Raw genomic sequence first — 7014 nt, forward strand, 5'->3', positions numbered from 1 at the left:
CAGCCCTAACCTTTGATTTGGCATGCAAAACTGCTTTAGCCATGGAGATGGCATGTCAAAGTGCACATGATTTTCAACCACATGCTGACACAGTCAACAGTTAAAAGGAAGTTCCAAAACACAAGCATGACAAAACAGGGAAAAGGCCTTCACAGCAAACTTCTGGGAAAAGCGCAGATGTGTGCTATGAAAGCTATGGTCAACACACAGCAAATAAGTGCCAGTTCAAGGACTCTAAGTGACACGACATTGTTTGAGCAATCAAGATGACTTGCTGATTGCAACTGTTACTGAGGAGGAGAATCTGGAGAGAGTGAAGTGTTGAAACGGCTTGATGATCACAATATAAAGTTGAAAAGAACCAAATGTGCATTCTTACAGACCGAAGTAGTGTATCTTGGTTTGAAAGCGGATCAACATGGACTACAACCAGTGAAGGAAAAGAATGAAGCTGCAGTAAATGCTCCAACACCACAGAATGTGTCTCAACTTCGCTCCTTCCTGGGTATGGTACAGTATTACTCATGCTTCTTACCCGAGTGAGCAACAAAGCTAGCTCCTCTTCACAAGTTGTTGAACAAGGATAAAAAATGGCATTGGTCCAAAGAGCAACAAAATGCTTATGATGCATGTAAGAAGAACTTGACCAGTGATGCATTACCTCTTTACTCCGATACAAATCGTGAGTTAAAGTTAGCTTGTGATGCACCTAGTTGTGGGGTAGGAGCTGTAATTTCCCATGAAATGGAACATGGACAAGAAAATCCAAGAGCATTTGCAGCACGCACACTTATTCTTGGTCCTCGGTCAGCAATACCTGCAATGGCAGCCTCGAGGATGCAGCGATGGGCAGTTCTCCTGTCACAGTATGACTACAGCTCAAAAGAAAATGCTATCGCTGATGCATTGTCGCGTTTGCCTCATGAGGAATCACATGTGGGCACTGAAGGTGCTATCTACATCACAGAAGCTGTGGACTATGACTTTCCAGTCACAGCAGCTGAAATTGCTGCTGAAACTCAAAAGCACACAGTGCTAAAACAAGTCTATGAACAAACTTTATGTTAACTTGTGTTTATGTTAACTTTTATGTAGATGTGTGTCTTGTTGCTTTTAGTTTAGTATGGCTGTATGGTAATTCGAATTTCACTGTACCTTCACTGGTACATGTGACAATAAACTGACCTTGAACCTTGAACATTGTGTGGGTGGTCAGATATAAATCCATGTACTAATGAACTAAAACCTGATCACAATAGACGACATGAACTGTCATGTGAGCAAGGGTGTATTAAATCGGGTCACAGAGTAGTAGTACCTAATTCTTTAAGACAAAGATTACTTATAGAACTCCATAGTGAACACACACATATTGTGGGAATGAAGTCCTCAGCCAGAGGTTGCATGTATTGGCCAGGATTGGACAATGACATAGAAGCAATGGCAAGCAAATGTAGTACCCATCAGTTGTGTAGAAGTAGGCCTGCCCAAATCCATTTGTAAATATGATCTTGGCCTACTAGACTCTTTCAGAGGGTTCATGTGGATTTCTGTTAACACGGGAATAATAATTTTCTTGTTTTGGTAGATTGCCACTCAAAGTGGATTGAGGTGGTACATATGGGTACAAACGCAACAACAGAAAGAACAATAGACGCATTGTGGTCTATCTTTGCATGTCATGGATTACCTGAAGAGCTTGTCTCTAACAAGGGCCCCCAATTTCATGCTGCACTGTTCCAAACTTTCATGGAGTTAAATGGTATCAACTTATCATCCGACATCTATAGGTGCAGCTGAAACGTCAGTTAGGAAAGTCAAAGGAGCTCTCAAGAAACATGTTCTTGAAGTGGATTCAATATTCAGTATGTCACAGCGGCTAGCTAGTTTCTTACTGAAATATCGTAGCATGCCACAATCTACCACAGGGTATATGCCAGCTGAACTTATGAAAAGAAGGCTCAGAACTAGACTGTTCGGTTCTACCTAACCTATCTCCTAAGGTTGAACTCAAATAATCTGATCAGAAACGTCATTATGGTGGAAGTTAAAAAAATGTAGGCTCAATACCCTTGATCATGTTTTTGTTCTCAGCCCCCCTTACAAAGCAAACAAATGGGAGGTGGGAACAGCAGTTGAAGTGTGTGGTATCGGAGGGACTTGGTAAAATTTGGAGGACGTGTTAGAAGTGTGCACATAAACCACATGATCCCAACAAGGGACGAACCGGTACAAGAGCAAAGCATAGACGAAGTAGATCTGTCAGACTTTGATATTATTCCGTTCAGAAGTAAAATCAGCATCTCCAAAGAAAATAGAGACAAAGATAAATGATCCTGAACTTGACTCTCCTTTAGAACCACAACCTGACACTTCCCCTAAACTACTCAGGCGATCAGAAAGAGTGTGTAAACCAGTCGTCCGATTAAATTTCTAAAATTATTCTTCTTTGTCTAATTTACAAGTTACTTTACTTTCTAAGGGGAGAGCAGTGCAGTGCATATAATGGTAACTGTAACTTTAAGAACTGTACTAGAATGGTATGATTTGTGTCATGTGATATATTCTATATTTTATCAGTCTCGTGAATATGTGTGAGTACGCGCAGTGTAACTTTGTGAAGTAAAGCCGACCCACACTGGCAACAGCATGCACTGAAAATCTGTGCTTGTTTCTATATACATGCTGAAGCCGTACGATCGTGCAAGTTCGTTTGGCTGTGATTTTTTTAAATGCTCTAAACCTTCCACTATCAGTCAAATCCTGCATTTTAAAATGAATCAGTTTCCCTGTTCAGCAAAACTGTAGAAAAGTTTCCTTTAAGAAGAATTACATGTTTTGACACACTAGAGGAAATAACATATGTACAAATTCTCAATAGTTGGGATTTTGATTTACAGAAGAAAAAAAAATTTGCTTATGCATTGTCAAACTACCGTTATGAAGAACATATCAAACAAAATAGATTTACTATGTCTTGGAAAAAATAGACACTAATTGCTGGAGTAAGTGAGTCAGCAAGACTGGGAACATTGGGAGGTGACGTTTCTGGTTGGGACCCTTCTTCAGACTGATTTTAGTGCGTGGTGGAAGCTGGAAAAGAGTTGACATCGGTACTAAGATGATCCCTCTCCCCCGACAGCACGCCTGGCTCGCCTGCTGCAGAACCGGTTGAGGGAAACCGCGGAGCCCGGCCCCTGCTTGGCCCCAACCACGGCGGTGGGCGTGAACGCTGAACAAAGGGTCATGAAGAAAGAACCAGTGGTGTGGAAGAACTTAATTTAAAGGGAGATTAAAGGAAAATGAAAAGCAACAGACTTCGCAGGTTTGCTTCAAGAGACTTTATTGCATAATATCATGGAGAGATGGCGGCAGTAAACTGGTCACCAGTTCTCTGACTTCCCAATAGAATTAGCCGACAGTTATACTGAACAGTAAGCAACTTTTGTTTTTTTGTTAGATACAACTTTACGAAAATATATTATCTAATACATGAGTACCAATTATTTCATTCGTCATAACATACTTTATGTTTATGTTAATCTTATTCAACAACAGATGGTTAATACAAGTCAAACACAATAAAAGGGCATCTTGGCATTATTCTTTAGGCGGACCGCGCCACCCTCCCCTCTCCGAGCCAATCATAAGCCCCCTATTCACAGCAACATTTCTATGCTACTAGCGGTGGGGGGCGCGCGGGTAGTCTACTGTAACACAATGCTGAGAGAAACAAGCTTTCTTTTCTCCGTCTACTATTTCATATTTACATTTACCATCCACCATTCAACATATTGTTAGACACGTCTAATTTTATTTTCCGAAACCCACGAACCTCTTCTGCACCTGGTCAACGAGAGTTGCCAATTGTCACATCCAAGCACCCTTTCGTTTCCTTGTTCAATTCCAATCAAAATTAAGTAAGAAAGGATATTAATATTTTCTTCCACAGTTCCTTCCTTGTTAATCTTTATGATCAACACTTATATTATTATAAGAAAGGATTTTAATATTTTCTCTCATTAATCAGTTACAAAAATGGAGGCATACGTGTCCGAATATAATTTTGGTTGGAACCCGTCCTTGAGCTTGCAGAGGGATCCCTTCTTCTGCAGGCGAAGGGATATGGGCACAACCCCAACATTGTAATCAGATAAGGAAGCATGTTTTTCTTTCAGCTGCGAGTTCACTGTGTTCTGTGTGAAAGTTGTTAGTTGAATTTCATACTCCAACTCCTACCTTCATACTGTTTCTCATAACTAGATGATTCTCTTCACTCTCATGTCCTCTATGACCCCATATAATGTTACTATATTCATAAGTATTTAATACTCTAAAGACAGTTAATAAAGAATATGTCTATATTTCGACAATTTTTTTTATCGCTACAAAATTTTACGGTTCTTGCGTTTCCTTCTCCTGGAGGGTTCTGTCTGAGTGATGCAGTTTAAATCTGGTGGCATGTATCCAATCAGGTTTTTCTTTTACTTTTACTGCTGTTCGTGTTGTTAGCAGCACCACATATTGTCCTTTCCATCTAGGAGAGAATTTTGCAGGCGTCTTCCCTCGATTATTTTGTTGACACACCAGGCATGTTCTTGCAACTTTATCAATTATGACTGTTATCCAAGGTACATACCATTGTTGGGACAATGCGTATGCCATCCCCCCTTGTCCCATGTGAGCCTGTCCATGGGCTAGGCGAGACAGGGGCAAAAATATGCTCCTGGGGCAAAAATATGCTCCTGGGGCAAACTACACGACCATCAGGGTAGACCCAGACAATAGGGTCTTGATAACACCCTGCTTTGCTCCAGGAATTCTTTTCCTGGAATGATGCTGGGCTCTGGGCATCCTGTAACTGGGTTACATCAATGCTAACCGGGAGCATCCTTTGTGCTGCAGACTTAATTTTAGCCGCTTATAATTGCGGGGTTTGCCTGAGGGCAATCTGGCTACATAATCAGCTGATCTGTTTCCCTTTGATGCATCATCATCCGACGATGTATGAGCCTCGCATTTAATAAATGCAATCTGCCGTGGCAATTGAATAGAATCCCATAAATTTAAGACCAGTTTATAATGCTTAATAGTCTTTCTTGTTAATGTAATGAATCCTCTATTTTTCCATAACTGCCCAAAGTTATGTACAACCCCAAAGGCATAGTGAGAATCAGTGTAGATATTAGCACTTTTATCTTTTGCCAATATGCAGGCACGAGTCAGGGCATACAGCTCAGTTACCTGAGCAGACGTTCCGGATGGTAAAGCATATGCCTCCAGCACTTGGTGTGGTGTGACCACCGCATATCCTGCTAATAATCTGGGATCGCTAGGTCGGTGTGAAGAGCCATCAGTAAATAGGACCAGGTCAGGATTTTCAATCGGATGATTCTATAAGTCCAGCCGGAGAGTGGCAGTGGCTTCTACAAGCAATAAACAATTATGGTCACATCCTTCTTCTGGCAGTGGTACAAAGGTAGCTGGATTTATAGCAGTTGATTGCTGATAAGTACAGTTGGGGTGTGATAAAGGGATAACTTCATATCCTGTTCTTCTAGTGGCTGTGAAATGCTGTTTGGCTGCAGAGTTCAATAATAACATCATGGCATGAGGAACAGACACTACACATGGGTGATCAAGAACGATGGGGGTTGTGTTTTCTATCATAGCCGTTGCCGCTACAGCTCGCGAACAGGCTGGCATGGCATTTACTGCAGCTTGTAAAGCCACGGAATAATAGGCTACCTGTCTTTTTCCCCCTCCATGTTCTTGAATCAGGACCCCAGTCAAAAACCCCTTTGATTCATTTACATAAAGTTGAAAGGGCTTTTTATAATTTGGCAATCCAAGGGCCGGAGCAGTAACCATAGCGTTCTTTAGATTTCTAAACGCCTGGTCTCTTTCTGCAGTCCATATTACTCCGGAGGGCTCAGTCTGCAAGGTGGCTGAACGTAATGCTGCATCTATTTCCCTGTAGTCATGGATCCATTGTCTGCAGTAACCCACCATGCCAAAGAAGGGAGAATGTCCTTCTTTGTCTTCAGGACCGGGACCTTCTCTATTGCCTTTATTATATCTTTTCCAAGTCTCCTTCTGCCTTCCTGCAGCTGGAATCCCAGATACTGTAGTCCAGGCTGGCAGAACTGTAATTTGTTCAGGGATAATTTATGCCCTCTTTCTGCTAAATGTTGCAGCAATTTAATTGAGTCTTTACAACCAGGACCTGTCACAGAGGCTACCAAAAGGTCATCGACATACTAGATCAAAGTAGATTTTGCTGATAATTGACATTCCTCAAGATTATTTTTCACTGCTGCTGCATATACGGCCGGGCTTTCAGTATACCCCTGGTGTAGCCTAGTCCAGGTGTATTGTTGATCTTTGTAGGTAAAAGCAAACAGGAACTGGTTGTCTTTATGCAGGGGTATGGAGAAAAAGGACAAACATAGGTCAATTACTGTAAAGGTGTCGGCTTCCGCCGGTATAGATGACAGAATAATATTGGTGTCAGGTACTAAAGGAGCAATAGGGATCACCATTGTGTTAATATCTCTCAGGCCTTGGTTGGCAGAATAGAAGTATTACACGGACTTTGCGTTTTCACTAATACTTCTTGTTGTAATAAAGAAATGATGACTATAGCTATCCCTTCATAAGTCTCCGGGGTCAGTCGATACTGTTTTAAACATGGCAAGGCAGCACCCTTTTTTAAGCGGTATGAACATTGATTTCTCTAATTTTAGATAGCTCCTCTGTCCCTCTCTTTCCCCTCCCCTTCCCAGCTCTCCCGCTGTCTTCCTGCCTCCAACTACATCCTTTCTTTGCCCCGCCCCCTCCCCAGACATGAATCTGAAGAAGGATCTCAACCCGAAATGTCACCTCTTTTTTCTCTCCTGAGATGCTGCCTCACCCGCTGAGTTACTCCAGCATTTTGTGATACCCTTTTTTAAAGTCACTTTATGTTCAGGGGCTGAACGCACTCGCCCCACATGATTCTTATGCTTTGCCATA

This window comes from Rhinoraja longicauda, chromosome 43, assembly GCF_053455715.1.
Source record: "Rhinoraja longicauda isolate Sanriku21f chromosome 43, sRhiLon1.1, whole genome shotgun sequence".
Classification (NCBI taxonomy): domain Eukaryota; kingdom Metazoa; phylum Chordata; class Chondrichthyes; order Rajiformes; family Arhynchobatidae; genus Rhinoraja; species Rhinoraja longicauda.